The following is an 18,432-nucleotide window of genomic DNA, read 5'->3' on the forward strand; positions in this document are numbered from 1 at the left end:
GAGAATAGAACTTCCAAGTCAATTTAGGTTGGAAATTACAGAATTCTTTTCCTAGAGGAAAAATCGCTGCAGGAGAGAGAGCTCCGTACTCTACAGGCTGTAATGGATGCTGTCAATTTTAATGTCCTGTGGAGTCAGGCACCATTAGTTGGTAATAGACTCTCACTCCACATTCTCCCGACCAAGGGAATTGTATGTACCTGGAAGGAATACCCTCAAATATTCATAACTTAATTATATTCAGCGAGAAATAAAGCAATATTTCTATCTCAGACCAGAAAAAATCCAGCTTACCTTGGGGACACACGGAGGATTTTCTTCTGTCCTATCACGGTGCAGGTCATCCTCCACATCCTCAGGGAGAGCTGGAGGGACACAGAGTAACTGTCAGGACACTGGTGATGCTGCTCAGGAATTACTCAGGGGCTTTCTTCTCGATGAGGACATGGGGTGGTGTGTATGGATGTGGGAGGTTAGTAAGTGTGGGCTGAGCTGGTGTTGGGCCATCCTCTTTGGGGGATGAAGGAAGGCAAAGGACAAGAGGAAGGAAATGAAAACAGAGCTTTGGCTTTCTAGCTAAGGGGAGCCTAATCAGAAGGGAAGGGTCGATCTAAAAAATGGTAAACACTAAAATGCATGCTCTGTTTCAATGACAGAGACAAATGACCCATCCTGCCTCTTTTGAGCTTCTGCTAAATTGCCACTGTCTCTTGATTTTTCCCAGATCACTCTTTCCCCAGCATCCACAATTCCAGCTACTGCATTTGTCATGTGTTCTACTGTACAATATTTTGTACTTGATTAACAGCAACCTCTATTAAAGGACTGAATTCAATCCTAGACAAAATATGCTATATTTATTCAGTAATCACTTGTCTTAAAAAAATCAAATACACAAGATTTGACAAAACTGAAATCCTACCATTTAGATACAGCCACTATCAATCGTATCATATATTACTCCCAGTCTTTGTTTACTATACAATGTACGTATGCCCACTGGGTCAGGGGCTGTCCATACTTTAGGGAGCTGTTCCATAAGTGGGACACTTCGTTATGAGGAGGGAGCCCAGACTGAGCAAAGCCTGTCTCTAACCCAGCTGTGCAGCAGAAGTGTACAGGCTAACAGTCAGGTTCCACTTTGAGTTCTTGGGTGTGGGCTACAGGAATTGACCAATGCTAAGGCTTATGGTAATGTTATCCAATACAATAAAATAGCTCCCTGATTCTTATCTGCTTTTGGCCTTGTTTAAGCAATGACACCAGCACTGACAGATATGACCTGTACTGTATACATGGGGTCTCACACCTCTCAGAATCTGTGAGCTGACCAGGAGAATGCAGGTTCTGAGGTGAATTTCACATTAATGACTGTGCCAAAGTCAACTGATAAGTCCACCCATAGCTGCCCTGGATTCTGTGACCACTAAGGCCACCTGATGGGCAAGGTCTGGACCTTTGGAGATGCTAGGACTTCCAGCAAAGGATTCGGATGCAGGGACTCCCTTGCTCCATGACTGAGGATCCCTTGGCTGAGTGGTAAGTGCAGGTCAGGGATCCAGAGCACCCACATTGGGACCCACCCCTGGGTTCTCAGTTTGGCTTTTCCACTTAGGAGGTCAAGAGCTTAGAACATTTATCTCTGCACCATCTCCTTCTGAGGAAAAGGAATATTAACCAAATCTGGGCAACAGCTGTGTTGAGGGAAGAACAAGGTAGTGTACATTCAGTGTGCAGTGGTGATATGCTTTGTTGACAGGTGAATTGTGCTGTGTAAGAGGGAAATATCTCCTCAGGAAACACACACACGCTCACGCATGCAGGTTCACAATCACACCACATAGGCTCACACATGGACCCCACCCCAACCCTGATACACACAAACCCACATCATCTAAATGATGCAGTTACTTCCAGGACCATAGAACTTGGGCATGGCTCTTTACTGGGAAATCAGTCTCTAGCTCTACACCCCCAGCCCTCATCCCTGTAGGGACCCTGAATCAGGGTGTCTCTCCAAGCAAAGCCAGCAAGAGAGTCCCACCTTCTTCATCATCTAGATTGTTCCTCAGCACAGGGGTGAACTCTGAATACATACCGTTTTTGTTTGCTGTCCAATCCACCTGTGATTAGAGAAGAGAAAACAGTGTAAGGATCTCAGCATCCTGTGCTCTGTGGACACAGGTATTTCATCTCTTTTTTTGTCCTCAGAAAACCAAATGGGAAACTGCTGTTGAGTCAATGGCCCCAAAAGAAACCAGAGAAGACAGCTGTGGGAAAGGCTGGAGCTTTGCCTGGAAGATCTCTCAGGTCCACTTTGAGGAGCAAATACAAAAGTCTATTTCAAGGAGGGAAATTTTCTGCTCAGGAAAGTGTGTCTGACTATACAGTTTCTAACTGATGTTGCCATTTTTTAAATGGCCTTTTGAATGAGTTATCTGTTGGGAAAGACCTTCAATCAGCATTCATCCAACCAAGCAAAATTGTATACATCAGCTGTCTTGAACACTGTAGATCTTCAGATGTGAAATCAATTGGAAAAGAAAGAAATGAAGCAAACCTTTAATCTCGGATAAATAAGGGGAGCTTACCCTGGAGGTAGAAGGAGCCTCTTCAACTGCCCTCACATAGGGCAGTTCCTCCAACAGGTCCTCAGGGGGCTCTAGGAGGACACAGAGTAAGTGTCAGGACACTGGTGATGCTGCTCAGGAATTTCTCAGAGAGCCTCGTTAATGTGGACACAGGGTGGGAGTGTATGGATGCAGGTGGTTACTGAGTGTGGACTGAGGTGCTGTTGGACAAAGCTCCCTGGTGGGTGGAGGAAGGCAAAGGGGAGGAACATTTCAGAAATGAGGAAGAGAACCTTTAGCTTTCTAGCTGTAGGGAACCTAATCAGTTTGAAAGTGTCAGTCTGAAAAAGCTTAAACACTAACATTGCACTATGTTTCAGTATAGAGTCCCACGGCCCCTCTGCCCATTTGAAAGTCCCTCCAAATCCCCCTTCTTCTTGAAATGTTACAAGACTATTTCAGCTTCCTTCTAATCAAATATGTTGCTCCTTCATTCATCGTCCATTCTGTTGGATTTTTGACTTATTTTATTGTGATGAAATATACGTATTTATGCTTTTCATAATTTTTAAGTATACAGTTCACTAGCATTTCTTACTTTCACAATGTTGTGTACCCATCAACACAATCTACATCTTAATCTTTTTCATCATTTCAACGTAACCTCTGTACCCATTAAATCATAATGCACCTTACTCCTGCCTCGTGACCTTGGTAATTTCTACTTCCGGTGTCTGTGAGTTTGCCTACACTAGGTACCTCATACAAGTGGAATCATATAGTATTTGTCTTTCTGCGCCTGCCTTATTTCACTAACATTAATATATTTTTTATATTATTTGGATCATTCATTTTGTAGCATAAGTCAATCTTTAATTCCTTTTTATGGTTGAAAATTATTCCATTCTGTGTATATATCACATTTTATTTCTCCATTTATCACCTCATGGACTTTGGATTGTTTCTATCTTTGGGCTACTAAGAATAATGCTACTATGAACATTAGTGTACACATTTTTGTATGGCACCATAATGGTGACAAATAATATTGTACATATTTCAAATATCATTGAATATAACAACACAAGGTGTGACTCTTAGGTGAACTATGGACTTTTCATTAGTAAAAATATACTTACATTGTTTCACTAATTGTAACAAATGTACTTCACCTATGCTATATATTATTAATAGCTGAAACTGGAGTGATAGGATACAGGAATTTTCTGTATTGCATATACAACATTTATATCAATATAATCCTGTTCGAAATAATGTCTAATAATTTAAAGAAATCTCAAAACATGGTTCTTGGGAGGGATGTGTTGTTGCTAACGTTCAAAAATCAGCTAATGTCTAAACCATAACTAGAGACCATCTTCCCTCTTAAACATGAACCAAATGTTGAATTTTAAATGTATGTTTACTTTCATGGTTAAAACAGTACCAGCTGGCTTAGTAAGTTTCAATTTGAACACATGGAATAAAAGAAGAACACTGCTTAATATTTCATAGCTTTTTCTTAAATTTGTGGCACTGAATAAACTAGAATAAATATTCTTGAGTGAACCTAATGAAAAATTTTCCACAGTACCTTCAGCTGGGTCATTTATAGGGTGCACCCTAAAATGTGGCCAGATGCGGATCTTTTTCAGCCAGCCTGGGATTGATATTCTTGACCTCTGATGAGTGTTTCTTCTTCTCGCATTCTGGGAGCAGCATCCTGGGAAATGCATTACAATAGAGACAACTATTGACATCTTGCTGGCAGAAGACCATGGGGAAATTAGCAATAATTTATTCACATTTCAATCCTTTGGTCCCTTTCCTCACCAGCTGCCCAGCAGTGCCTCCTGAATCAAAGTTGGACTTAGGAAGATCTTGCAGTTTGGTATGCAGTGAAAACACCGAATGGACAGGTTTCGTGGGCAAATATCTTTATTTAACGAGAATGTCTAGAAACTCAGCAAACCATTGGGACCATGACTGATGGACTGGATTCAAATCCCGTTTAGAAGAAGCATGTACTTGGGAAAGATATGTAGATCCCTCTTTGCCTCAGTTCCCTGTTCTGAGATGTAGGAATGTTAATATGGCTTACTTTTAGCATTATGTCATGTGGCCATAAAATGATTGAATACAGGTAAAATGTTTGAAAAATAAAGGACCGGTGCTTCACAAAAGCTCTATAAGTGTTCAATCCTGAATGATTGCAAGAATAAGCTGGATATTTCATAGCTGTTGAAAGGAGAGGATGGATTTGATGGCTCCAAGTAAAGGGGGGATTCAAGTTTACTCTTCAGCTTTTTCATGGGAACAATGCTTTACAGCTCATGGAGAATATCCATTATCATGTCTGACACCCAGCCCTGTTGGGGGTGAAGGGGAGGGCAAAGTGGGGGCTGTAACCCATATGTTATGGTGGAGGGTGTGGAAATTTAGAGAGATAAGTGACTGTCCAAGAGTCACAACCATGATGAATGATGGATCACGGACAGGACAGACAGAGCCAGTGCCTACCCTGAGCTCAATCCCTGGGGTAGATCTCTTGGTTCTGTCTTCACTGTATGCAGTGTTTCTTGCCCAGCACACAGAAACAGAGCCGGCACAAGTGATGGAAGACAGACTTTCCACAGGAGAAGGACATTTCGTTTCCTTAGCACAGAATCCGATAGTGAATATTAGCCTCAAAGGAGAAAGGTGGAGTGAATTTCCTCCATCTACTCCTGGAGGCTCTTTCTTTCTCGGACTCCTCCAGAACTGGGTGTGGCATGTGGGTACAAGCATGGGTTCCCTGCAAAACGAAGGAGGCCTGCCTGGCACTAGGTGCTTCATGTAAGGGGGAAGGACTCATCCCGAGGCTCTAATAGGAAACAGTTAGAATGAGGGAAGTGGCAGAGAGATGTATCATAACCATTCAGAATGCTATGTGACCTACTAAGAGATGAGATTTCTTATTAAATGAAGTTGTAATTGACCCAGTAGTAGGAATTCTGAAACCCAGTTGTGTTCATTAAGAATCCAGCCATGGAGCAACTAAGTCCGGGCACCACAAGTACAAAGCCTGGGCTCTAGAGCCCGTAAATCACAACTACCGAGCCCACGTGCCACAAGTATTGAAGCCCATGCACCTAGAGCCCGTGCTGTGGAACAACAGACGCCAGCGAAATGAGAAGCCCGCGCACTGCAACGAAGACCCAACACAGCCAAAAGAAAAAAAAAAAAAAAAAAGAATCCATGAAACATTTGCCTGGGTGGTGATAGGATTTGTTTTCCACGTTAAATGAGGCTCACTTGGTATAAAATCAATGCACACACTGAAAGTGTACAGTTTATTTACTTTTATATCCTTACCTATTCATGATGCAGTGGTGATGGGAATATTTTTTAGAAAGATGGCACCAGTAACAGTGATGTTTAGGGAAACATAAATCAAGGGAAACACAACACAAAAAGTTCACATACACACACAGAATCATACCACTCATTTCACATACAGACACACCCAGTCTCATGCACACAAACCTACACCACCTAACCGTAATACAGCTTCTTCCTGGGACTATAGTAATTGGTCACATTACTTGTAAATCACTTTCTATCACCAGGACCCCTACTCTCATTCCCAGCACAAATTTGAAATCAGTTTGCCCTCTACACTAAAACCAGCAAGAATGTCCCACTTTCTCATCTTCAAAGGTCTTCCTCTCAAAGTGACTGATTCCAGAATACATACCGTTTTCACGTCCTGGGAAGGCCACCTGCAATTACAGAAGAGAAAACACTATGAGGATAAGATCACAGTGATGCTCAGGTCTTTTGTTCATTTGCTGACAGTAGAAAACCTGATAAGAAACAGTGGTCCAGGGAACACAGCAAGGGTTATCAGAGCAAACCTACTCAGGCTGAAAGGCAAGAACTTTGCTGGGAGGATGGAACTTCCAAGTGCATTTAGGTTGGATATTACAGAATTCTTTTCCTAGAAGAAAAATCGCTGCAGGAGAGAGAGCTCCATACTCTACAGGCTGTAATGGATGGTGTCAATTTTAATGTCCTGTGGAATCAGACACCATGAGTTGGTAATAGACTCTCACTCCACATTCTCCCAACCAAGGGAAGTGTATGTATCTGGAAGGAATACCCTCACATATACAGAATTTAATTCTATTGAAGAGAAATGAAGCAATATTTCTATCTCAGACCAGAAAAAATCCAGCTTACCTTGGGGATCCATGGAGGCTTTTCTTCTGTCCTATCACGGTGCAGGTCATCCGCCACATCCTCAGGGAGAGCTGCAGGGACACAGAGTAACTGTCAGGACACTGGTGCTGCGGCTCAGTAATTACTCAGGGGCTTTCTTCTCGATGAGGACATGGGGTGGTGTGTATGGATGTGGGAGGTTAGTAAGTGTGGGCTGAGCTGGTGTTGGGCCATCCTCTTTGGGGGATGAAGGAAGGCAAAGGACAAGAGGAAGGAAATGAAAACAGAGCTTTGGCTTTCTAGCTAAGGGGAGCCTAATCAGAAGGGAAGGGTCGATCTAAAAAATGGTAAACACTAAAATGCATGCTCTGTTTCAATGACAGCGACACATGACCCATCCTGCCTCTTTTGTGCTTCTGCTAAATTGCTACTGTCTCTTGATTTTTCCCAGATCACTCTCCCCAGCATCCACAATGCCAGCTACTGCATTTATCATGTCTTCTGTTGTATAATATTTTATACTTGATTAACAGCAACCTTTATTAAAGGACTGAATTCAATCCTATACAAAATATGCTGTATTTATTCACTAATCACTTGTCTTAAAGATAATCAAATCCACACGATTTGACAAAATTGAAGTCCTACCATTTAGATACAACCACTATCAATCGTATCATATTTTTCTCCCAGGCTTTGTTTTCAATACAATGTACGTATGCCCACTGAGTCAGGGGCTGTCCATACTCTAGGGAGCTGTTCCATAAGTGGGACACTTCGTTATGAAGAAGGAGCCCAGACTGAGCACAGCCTGTCTCTAACCCAGCTGTGCAGGAGAAGTGTACAGGCTAACAGTCAGGTTCCACTTTGAGTCCTTGGGTGTGGGCTACAGGAATTGACCAATGCTAAGGCTTATGGTAATGTTATCCAATACAATAAAATAGCTCCCTGATTCTTATCTGCTTTTGGCCTTGTTTAAGCAATGACACCAGCACTGACAGATATGACCTGTACTGTATACATGGGGTCTCACACCTCTCAGAATCTGTGAGCTGACCAGGAGAATGCAGGTCCTGAGGTGAATTTCACATTAATGACTGTGCCAAAGTCAACTGATAAGTCCACCCATAGCTGCCCTGGATTCTGTGACCACTAAGGCCACCTGATGGGCAAGGTCTGGACCTTTGGAGATGCTAGGACTTCCAGCCAAGGATTCGGATGCAGGGACTCCCTTGCTCCATGACTGAGGATCCCTTGGCTGAGTGGTAAGTGCAGGACAGGGATCCAGAGCACCCACATTGGGACCCACCCCTGGGTTCTCAGTTTGGATTTTCCACTTAGGAGATCAAGAGCTTAGAACATTTATCTCTGCACCATCTCCTTCTGAGGAAAAGAAATATTAACCAAATCTGGGCAACAGCTGTGTTGACGGAAGAACATGCAACCAACTTCAGAAAACAAGTAAGGGTCCTGTGCCTGAGCTAACCTTAGGTACTTCAAAACAACTCTGTAAGTCTCTTTACCCCTTAGAGGGGATGAAAGCAATATTTGAGTTAAAAGTAACTTGTCGCAATACCCTTATTCTGGAATACTGAAAGAAAAGTTCTACATCAGAGGAAGCCTCATAAACACACAGCACCTGCCAGGGTTTACCCCAGTCTTGGAAGAATTGGGAAGGATAAGACCAAGGCAGGCCTGAGGAAAGGTCAGAGGGTAGGCAGGACTGGGGTGTGGGGAGCAGGGCCAGGGCTGTCTGGACGGAGAAGTGGGTTGTAAGAAGAGCAGTGACCCTGGGTCCTGCTGCCCTGAGTCTCTGTCCTGGGCCTGGTCAACCCCAGGAGACCAGGTCAGCAGGGCTGTGAAAGCAAGTGTGTCAAGAAGCCCAGAAGCCCCTTCACACAGCCCTCTAGAATTTCTGCCACCCATGGAGGGTCTCTATGGGCAGCTGGACGTGGACCCCTCTCAAATGGAAGCATGTCAGCACATCAGCCTTGGGGAAGTGCAGAGGCTGAGATGAGCTCAAGGAGACTGAGCACATGCAGTGATCCCAGAGCAAGTGTTCTGTGACTCATCCATCTCTGGGACTGTCCTTTACAAGAGGAACAAACAGTGAGGACAGCACATGAGGTGAAGCCACAAGTTCTGAAAGTGCAGAGGGAGACAGTTCACTTCTCATCCACCACCTCACCCTTTCTAGAAGAACTCTGTCTCGTTTCAAGGGCCCTTCAGAGTTTTGACCCACAGGTTCTGTCCATCATAGGTCAATATGCAAAGGAAAACAAACTCTCCTGTGCAAAATACCCTAGATGTGCTAACCAGAAAACAAACTTCCGTATTAGTGAGTGACAAGCACAAGAAAGAGCAGCTCATGTGCAAAAGATCATTTTTGATGAGCAAATCAAGAAAAGGTGATTATAGAGCACAGACACGTCTAAGGACACAATTGCTCTCTATTGTATCATTAAAATATGAAAAAAACAAGTCAGAACTCTACACATATTTCATTCTTCTTTCTGATTTCATATCCACTTTCCTCAGTCTCCAAAGCAGGAGATATAACCCTAAAGTACCAGGAACCCTCTGCCATTAGATCCTACCTAAGTGTTGTTCCTACCTGTATCCTTTTCCTTATCACGGCCACAAATGCTATCCAAAGTTGATTCTGTAGAAACACGAATATGAATTTACAAGCCTTATGGATACATTTAAAATGTGATTAATGTGACTGAGTAATTGGATATTTTATTTTGTTTTATTTTAATACACTAAGATAATAATTGATTGAATCAAATAAATTATAACAGGCACATCTAGCTAGTGGCTACCACATTGTAATACACATCCCTCTCTCTCTCTCTCTCCATATATATTTATATATATATATATATATAAAATATATGGAGGATGTTACCACCACTCCCCTGTTTATTCACCTCTGTATGGTGTATCAATTAAAGATGACTGTTTGCGGATTGTTTACCAAAGGAAAAACCTCTCCCCCGTGAAGGTACTTAGGCCAAGGGGTAAGAAGGATGTGTCCCTTGGCTGGATTCCCTGTTAACCTATGAGCCCATCTGCTGTCAATTCCCCGTTTAACTGGTAGCCTGCCTATTCCGCCCAGAGAGAAGAATGCTGCTACTGCTGCTGCTGTGTTCTGCCTGCCATCGTGTATCTACAGTGGGATCTCTCCAGGACCACTTTGCTTCAGACGTGAAAGATCTACCATTTATTAAACCATGAATGTCTCTGTCCCTGACTCCGGGCTCTTTCCTTAGCCTTGAGGCTGAGCAAGTACAGGGCTTGCAGGGGTGAGAGGTGCAGCCCAACAACTTCTGCAGGGCAGTTTGCTGGCCAGATTTGATGATTAATTTGTAGGTGTTTCCTAGGCTCATGCACACTTGCCAGGCACTCATGAGACTTTGGGGACACTGAAACAGTAATGTCAACACCCAGATCATAGAGGAATTCCCGACAGGTGTTCCACTTGAGGGGAGAGGTAATGAGCATGGCCCAGTGCACCTGTGCTAGACATAATCAGCGAGCAGGTGCAGAAGGGAGGGAGGGACATTCACTCACTTCATGAGGCCATCCTTCTCACCACTGCCTCTGAAAAATCCAGGGAAGGAAGGGACAAAATGCCCTTAGAAGGTAAATGGCCTGTACACTGAAAACTACAAACCACTGCTGAAAGAATTAAACAAGGAACAAATAATTGAAATGACATATAATATTCATAGACTGGAGACTTATTATTGTTGATATTTCTACAGTACCCAAAGGTAAGTAGTAATTCATTGTAATACATATCAAAATCCCAATGTCATTTTCAAAGTAAAAGAAAAAAAAAACCTAAAATACATATGGAACCACTAGGACTCCAAACAGACAAAAGAATCCTGAGAACAAAGAACATAGATGGAGGCTTCTCACTTCCTGTCTTCAAAACACATTACAAAGCCACAGGAATCAAAACTGTATGGTACTGACATAGAAACAGATACATAGGCCTAAAGACCAGAATAAATAACCCCAAAGAAAACTCATAGATACATGGCCAAATGAAATTCACCAAGCTTCTAAGACAACAAATAGGGAAAGTAGTTTTTTCAACAGTCAATAGGATGAAAATATAACTTACAGAAAGATTACAACATATATCAGAAAAGGAGCAAATGTCCAAAACATATAAGAAAAACACTACAACTCAAATGCAAACGAAGTTACAAAATTAAAAAGGGTAAATAAATGGGTTAAGAAATGTGCAAAGACTTAAATAAGACATTTCCTGAAAAAGACATACAAATGGCTAACAAATATAGGAAAAGGTTCTCAACCTCACTAATCATCAGGGCAATGCAAATCAACACCTCATACCTGTTAGGCTGTGTATTATAAAGAAAAAAAATTAACAGCTTAAGGCAAAGATGTAGGGAATTGGAAACTTTGTACACTGCTGGTGGGAATGTAAAATGGTGCCACTATTATGAAAAAGAGTATGGGGGTTCCTCATAAAATTATAAACATAAATATCATATGATTCAGCAATCACAGTTCTGGGTATATATCCAAAGGAAACTAAATCAGTATCACAATGAGATTAAGTTAGGTTCATTGCAGCATTCTCACCAATTGCCTAGATATGCAACCAACTTCACAAAAGAAGTAAGTGTCCTGTGCCTGAGCTAACCTTAGGTACTTCAAAACAACTCTGTAAGTCTCTTAGCCCCTTAGAGAGGATGAAAGCAATATTAGTTAAAAGTAACTTGTCCCAATTCCCTTAGCCTGGAATACTGAAACAAAAGTTCTACAGCAGGGGAAGCCTCATAAACTCACAGCACCTGCCAGGGTTTACCCCAGCCTTGGAAGAACTGGGAAGGATAAGACCAAGGCAGGCCTGAGGAAAGGTCAGAGGGTAGGCAGGACTGGAGTGTGGGGAGCAGGGGCAGGGCTGTCCGGATAGAGCAGTGGGTTGTAATAAGTGCAGTGACCCTGGGTCGTGCTGCCCTGAGCCTTTGTCCTAGGCCTGGTGAATTCCAGGAGACCAGGTTAGCAGGGCTGTGAGAGCCAGTGTGTGAAGCGAGCCCAGCAGCCCCTTCACACAGTCCTCTAGAATTACTGCCGGCCATGAAGGGTCTTTAGGGGCAGCTGGACGAGGACCCCTCTCAAATGGAAGCACCTTCAGCACATCAGCCTTGGGAGGTGCTGAGGCTGAAATGAGGAGACTGAGCACACGCACTGATCCCAACGCATGTGTTCTGTGACTCCTCCACCTCTGGGAGTGCGCTTTCCATGAGGAATAAACAGTGAGGACAAAAGTAACGTGTAGTTACAAGTCCTGAAAGTGTAGAGGGAGAGAGTTCAAGTCTCATCCACCACCTGACACTCACAATAAGAACTTCTTCTCCAGTGTCAAGTGACTATGACAGTTTTGTTCCCACTAGGATATGGCCATCATACGTGAATGTAAAAAGGAAACCAAAATCCCTGGTGCAAAATACCCTCCAGGTACCAAACAGAAACGAACTTTTCATCTTTGGCAGTGAAAAAGCAATGAAAGAGTAGTCTTGTGAGAAAGAAAATTTCTGAATGGCAAAGCAAGAAAAGATGACTATAAGCACAGTACAGTTAAAGGACATGGATACAATAACTCTATTATATCATTAAAATTTGGAAAGAACAAATCAGAATTCTACACATATTTCCTTCTTCTTCCTGATTTCATATTCACCTGCCTTAGTTTCTAAAGAACCGGGTGGAACCCAAGTGTTCTAGGGATTGTCTCGCTTTAGATCCTACCTGAGAGTTGTTCGCTATGTGAAACGTCAGCAGCATCACGGCTATGTATGCTCTCCACGATCCATTCTGTACAAACACAACCATGAGCGTAAAGTTATTATACAAGTTGACCCACCCATTTCTACTACTCGACTTGCTGGCAAACACAGCATCACCGTGGTCTTCCCTCCAGGTTCTCAGACCTCCCCTGTGCTCTGTGCAGACAGAGTCCTTCAATAAGATATTGATCACAGTTGAAAATTTCAAATTAGGGAGAGGTGCTGAGAAAATCACCTTTCGAGCCCTCACTTCTATTGACCCATTTAAAGCTTTCACCATCAACCTTACCAACCTGAAATTACAGATGTTACAGACACATTTGAAACATGGCTAGTGTGACCAAGCAATTGTGTGTTTTTTGCATTTTTTAATAGAATGAGTTAATTATTGTTTGAACTAAATTAATTATAAATAGACACATTTGGTTAGTGGCTACCACACTGGAAAGCTCAGCTCTAAGAAATCCAAAGATGAGAAAGAGGCAACCAGCCACCCCTCTCCTGGTTGTTCTTTACTGCAGAAAATTTGATGGCCTGATCTGATCATTTGTATGTAGGTATATCTTGGGATCTTGGACGCACGCCAGGCATTGGGAGAGTCCTTGTGGACACTGAAATAGTACAGTCAACACTCAGATCCAAGAGGAATTCCCAGAAAGGTGCCCACTTGTAGACAGAGGTGAAGGACATGGCCCAGTACACCTGTTATTAGACATAATCAGAGAGTAGGTGCAGAGGGGAGGGAGGGATTTCACTCTCTCCATGAGTCCATCCTTCTCAATCCTGACTCTAGAAGACCGGAGGAAGGCAGTGGAAAAGGCCCCGTAGGAGGTGAAAAATTTGTATACTGAAAACTACAGGACATGGCTGAAAAAAACTAAACAAGAGATAAGTAATTGGAATTACATACCATGTTCATAGACTGGATTATTAAATACTGTTGGCATTTCTATACTACATAAAGGGATGTACCCATATATCGCAACAACACAGAAAATTCCATTTCATTATTGTAGAAGTGGACAGAATCCTAAAATACATATGGAACCCCCACAAGTAGATAAAAGAATCTTGAGAGCAAAGAGCAATGATGGAGATTAACACTTCCTGAACTCAAAACACATAACAATGCCACAGTAGTCAAAACAGTCTCCTACTGGCATCAAGACAGTGAGATAGACCAATGAAATATAATAGAGAGACCCCAAATAAACGCACATATATATGGCCAACTGATCTTTGCCAAGGTTCTGAGATTACCAAGTGAAGAAAGGATAGTCTCTTCAACAATCATCAGAATGAAAAGGCAACCTATAGGATGGGAGGAAATATGTGTAAACCTTGTACCTGAATAAGGGAGCAATATCCAGAATGTATAAGAAACTACTACAAGTCAACTTCAGATAAACAGCGGGCAAATAACTGAGTTTAAAAATTGGTAAAAAGCTTCACTAGACATTTCTCCATAAAGACATACAAGTGGTCAATCTACATATGAAAATTTGCTCAATATCGCTAAGCATCAGGGAAATGGAAATCAAGCTACAAGGAGATATCACTCACACCTGTTAGGATGTGTATTATAAAAAGACAATTAGGGCTTCCCTGGTGGCACAGTGTTTGAGAGTCCGCCTGCCGATGCAGGGGACACGTGTTCCTGCTCCGGTTTGGGAGGATCCCACATGCCGCTGAGCGGCTGGGCCCATGAGTCATGGCCACTGAGCCTGTGCGTTTGGAGCCTGTGCTCCGCAAGTAGAGAGCCCACAACAATGAGACGCCAATGTAGTGGGAACAAAAATGAAACAAAGAAAATTAATGGATGCTGGCAAAGATGTGAAGAAGTGGAACATCTGTACCCTGTTTTGTACCCTGTAGTAATGTAAAATGTTGTAGCCATTATGGAAAACAGAATGGAGGTACCCCAAAAATTATTAAGAGTACTTTCATAATATCCAGCAATCACTCATTTAGGTTTATATACCAAGGAGATAAAACAAGAATGTCCAAGAAATATCTACAATCTCATGTCCACTGCAGCATTATACACAATACACAACATAGGGAAATGCCTAGTGTCCATGGGAAGGTAAAATAATAAAGAAAATGAGGTGTATACATACAGCGGAATGTCATTCAGTCTTTGAAAAAGAAGGAAATCCTGCCATTTGCAGCAACACGAAAGAACTTGGAGGACATTTGTAAGAGTGAAATAAGCCAGTCACAGAAGGTCAAAAACTGAAAGAAAACTCCGAGAAGCAGAGAGTAGAAGGGTGGTTCCAAGAGCTGGCAGGAGGTTGACATGGGAAGTCTCTGTTCAATGGTTAGAATGTGTTATTTCAAAATGGAAAAGTTCTAGACACATGCTGTACAACAAGGTGCATGTAGTCCACAGGACTGACTGGACATTTCAAAACTTGTTAAGACGTTGGATTTCATCGTATGTGTACTTTTACAACAATAAAATACACATATGTAAAATAAATACAAAGTGGAAAAAGGGGAAAAAAGAAGAAAAATAAGGAAAGGGAGTCAACAGAGGGAAAGAAGAAAGCAGGAAGGGTCTCGAATGTACACAGGTATCAGGAGATAATGGGAGAGAAGCTCCTCTCCCCAGGCTTTAAAGAAGACATCTCTCCAGAGTTCACTCCAGCAAGAGGGGGATGTCCTTTCTCTTCCCCATTCAAACAGAAGTGCCAATAGCATCCTAAGTGTGGCCCAGGCTGTGCTCAGGTGGACACTTTTCCTTGATCTCTAAACGAACCACACCTGAATCCCCATGGCTCAGGTGTCCTTAATGTATCTCCTTCCACTTCTCTACAGCATTTCTCTCTTCAAGTCCAGCCCGAGGCGCCAATCGTGCCCTCAAACGTGGCGTCCACTGGGCGGGTCTCTGAGTTCTTAAGAGCCTCCCTGTGAGTAGCAGGCACTGAATCGCACACCAGGGTTCCCCTCAGCACCATCAGCAAACTACGACCTAGGGATTGAGGATTTCTAGAACAACTTTACTCATAGACAGTCTCTTGGGTAAACAAGTGACATTTTACAATCAAGCATTTTCAGTTTTTTCTTTGGTGGGGAAAATATTGACACATATAAGGCAATCATATTCTATTAAAGTATGTATTTCTCAAAGGACTCAGTATCGAAAAAAAATTATTAAGTATAACTTTCCATGTTTTAATTGACTTTACTCCCAGACTTGTTTGCTTGCAAAAGCCTTCACAAAATACCAAGAAACTATATCATATAGCAGTTTGCACAGCAACGTGAGTAGAGATGGTCTTGTCAAACTGCTTGGTTTCTCTGTTCCACCTTGCAAAGCACAACCTCCTCTCCGCCCTATTGGGAAGGGAGCCAGTGCCCACCCTGAGCTCAATCCATGGGGTACATCTCTTGGTTCTGTCTTCACTGTATGCAGTGTTCCTTGCCCAGCACACAGAAACAGGGCCGGCACAAGTGATGGAAGACACACTTTCTACAGCAGAAGGACATTTCATTTCCTTAGCACAGAATCCGATAGTGAATATTAGCCTCAAAGGAGAAAGGTGGAGTGAATTTCCTCCATCTACTCCTGGAGGCTCCTTCTTTCTCGGACTCCTCCAGAACTGGGTGTGGCATGTGGGTACAAGCATGGGCTCCCTGCAAAAAGAAGGAGGCCTGCCTAGCACTAGGTGCTTCAGGTAAGGGGGGAGGACTCATCCCGAGGCTCTAATAGGAAACAGTTAGAATGAGGGATATGGCAGAGAGATGTATCATAACCATTCAGAATGCTATAAGACCTACTAAGAGATGAGATTTCTTATTAAATGAAGTTGTAATTGACCCAGTAGTAGGGATGCTGAAACCCAGTTTTGTTCACTAAGAATCCAGCCATGGAGCAACTGAACACGTGCACCACAACTACTAAGCCTGTGCTCTAGACCCCGAAAGTCACAACTACTGAGCCCACGTGCCACAACTTTTGAAGCCCATGCACCTAGAGCCCGTGGTCTGGAACAACAGTAGCCACCGAAATGAGAAGCCTGCGCAGTGCAACGAAGACCCAACACAGCCAAAAGAAAAAAAAAAAAAAAAGAATCCATGAAACATTTGCCTGGGTGGTGATAGGATGTGTTTTCCATGTTAAATGAGGCTCAACTGGTATAAAATCAATGCACACACTGAAAGTGTACAGTTTATTTACTTTTATATCCATACCTATTCATGATGCAGTGGTGATGGGAATATATTTTAGAAAGTTGGCACCAGTAACAGTGGTGTATATGGGAACATAAATCAAGGGAAACACAACACAAAATGTTCACATACACACACAGAATCATACCACTCATTTCACATACAGCCACACCCAGTCTCATGCACACAAACCTACACCACCTAACCGTAATACAGCTTCTTCCTGGGACTATAGTAATTGGTCACATTGCTTGTAAATCACTTTCTATCACCAGGGCCCCTACTCTCATTCCAAGCACAAATTTGGAATCAGTTTGCCCTCTACACTAAAACCAGCAAGAATGTCCCACTTTCTCATCTTCAAAGTTCTTCCTCCCCAAGTGACAGATTCCAGAATACATACTGTTTTCACGTTCTGTGAAGGCCACCTGCAATTACAGAAGAGAAAACACTATGAGGATAAGATCACAGTGATGCTCAGGTCTTTTGTTCATTTGCTGACAGTAGAAAACCTCATAAGAAACAGTGGTCCAGGGAACCCAGCAAGGGTTATCAGAGCAAACCTACTCAAGCTGAAAGGCAAGAACTTTGCTGGGAGGATGGAACTACCAAGTCCATTTAGGTTGGAAATTACAGAATTCTTTGCCTAGAGGAAAAATCGCTGCAGGAGAGAGAGCTCCATACTCTACAGGCTGTAATGGATGCTGTCAATTGTAATGTCCTGTGGAATCAGACACGATGAGTTGGTAATAGACTCTCACTCCACATTCTCCCAACCAAGGGAAGTGTATGTATCTGGAAGGAACACCCTCACATATACATAATTTAATTCTATTGAAAGAGAAATAAAGCAATATTTCTATCTCAGCACAGAAAAAATCCAGCTTACCTTGGGGATCCATGGAGGCTTTTCTTCTGTCCTATCACGGTGCAGGTCATCCGCCACATCCTCAGGGAGAGCTGCAGGGACACAGAGTAACTGTCAGGACACTGGTGCTGCGGCTCAGTAATTACTCAGGGGCTTTCTTCTCGATGAGGACATGGGGTGGTGTGTATGGATGTGGGAGGTTAGTAAGTGTGGGCTGAGCTGGTGTTGGGCCATCCTCTTTGGGGGATGAAAGAAGGCAAAGGACAAGAGGAAGGAAATGAAAACAGAACTTTGGCTTTCTAGCTAAGGGGAGCCTAATCAGAAGGGAAGGGTCGATCTAAAAAATGGTAAACACTAAAATGCATGCTCTGTTTCAATGACAGCGACACATGACCCATCCTGCCTCTTTTGTGCTTCTGCTAAATTGCTACTGTCTCTTGATTTTTCCCAGATCACTCTTTCCCCAGCATCCACAATGCCAGCTACTGCATTTATCATGTCTTCTGTTGTATAATATTTTATACTTGATTAACAGCAACCTTTATTAAAGGACTGAATTCAATCCTAGACAAAATATGCTGTATTTATTCACTAATCACTTGTCTTAAAGAAAATCAAATCCACACGATTTGACAAAATTGAAGTCCTACCATTTAGATACAACCACTATCAATCGTATCATATTTTTCTCCCAGGCTTTGTTTTCAATACAATGTACGTATGCCCACTGAGTCAGGGGCTGTCCATACTCTAGGGAGCTGTTCCATAAGTGGGACACTTCGTT

The sequence above is a fragment of the Hyperoodon ampullatus genome (assembly GCF_949752795.1).
Source record: "Hyperoodon ampullatus genome assembly, chromosome: 2".
Lineage (NCBI taxonomy): Eukaryota > Metazoa > Chordata > Mammalia > Artiodactyla > Ziphiidae > Hyperoodon > Hyperoodon ampullatus.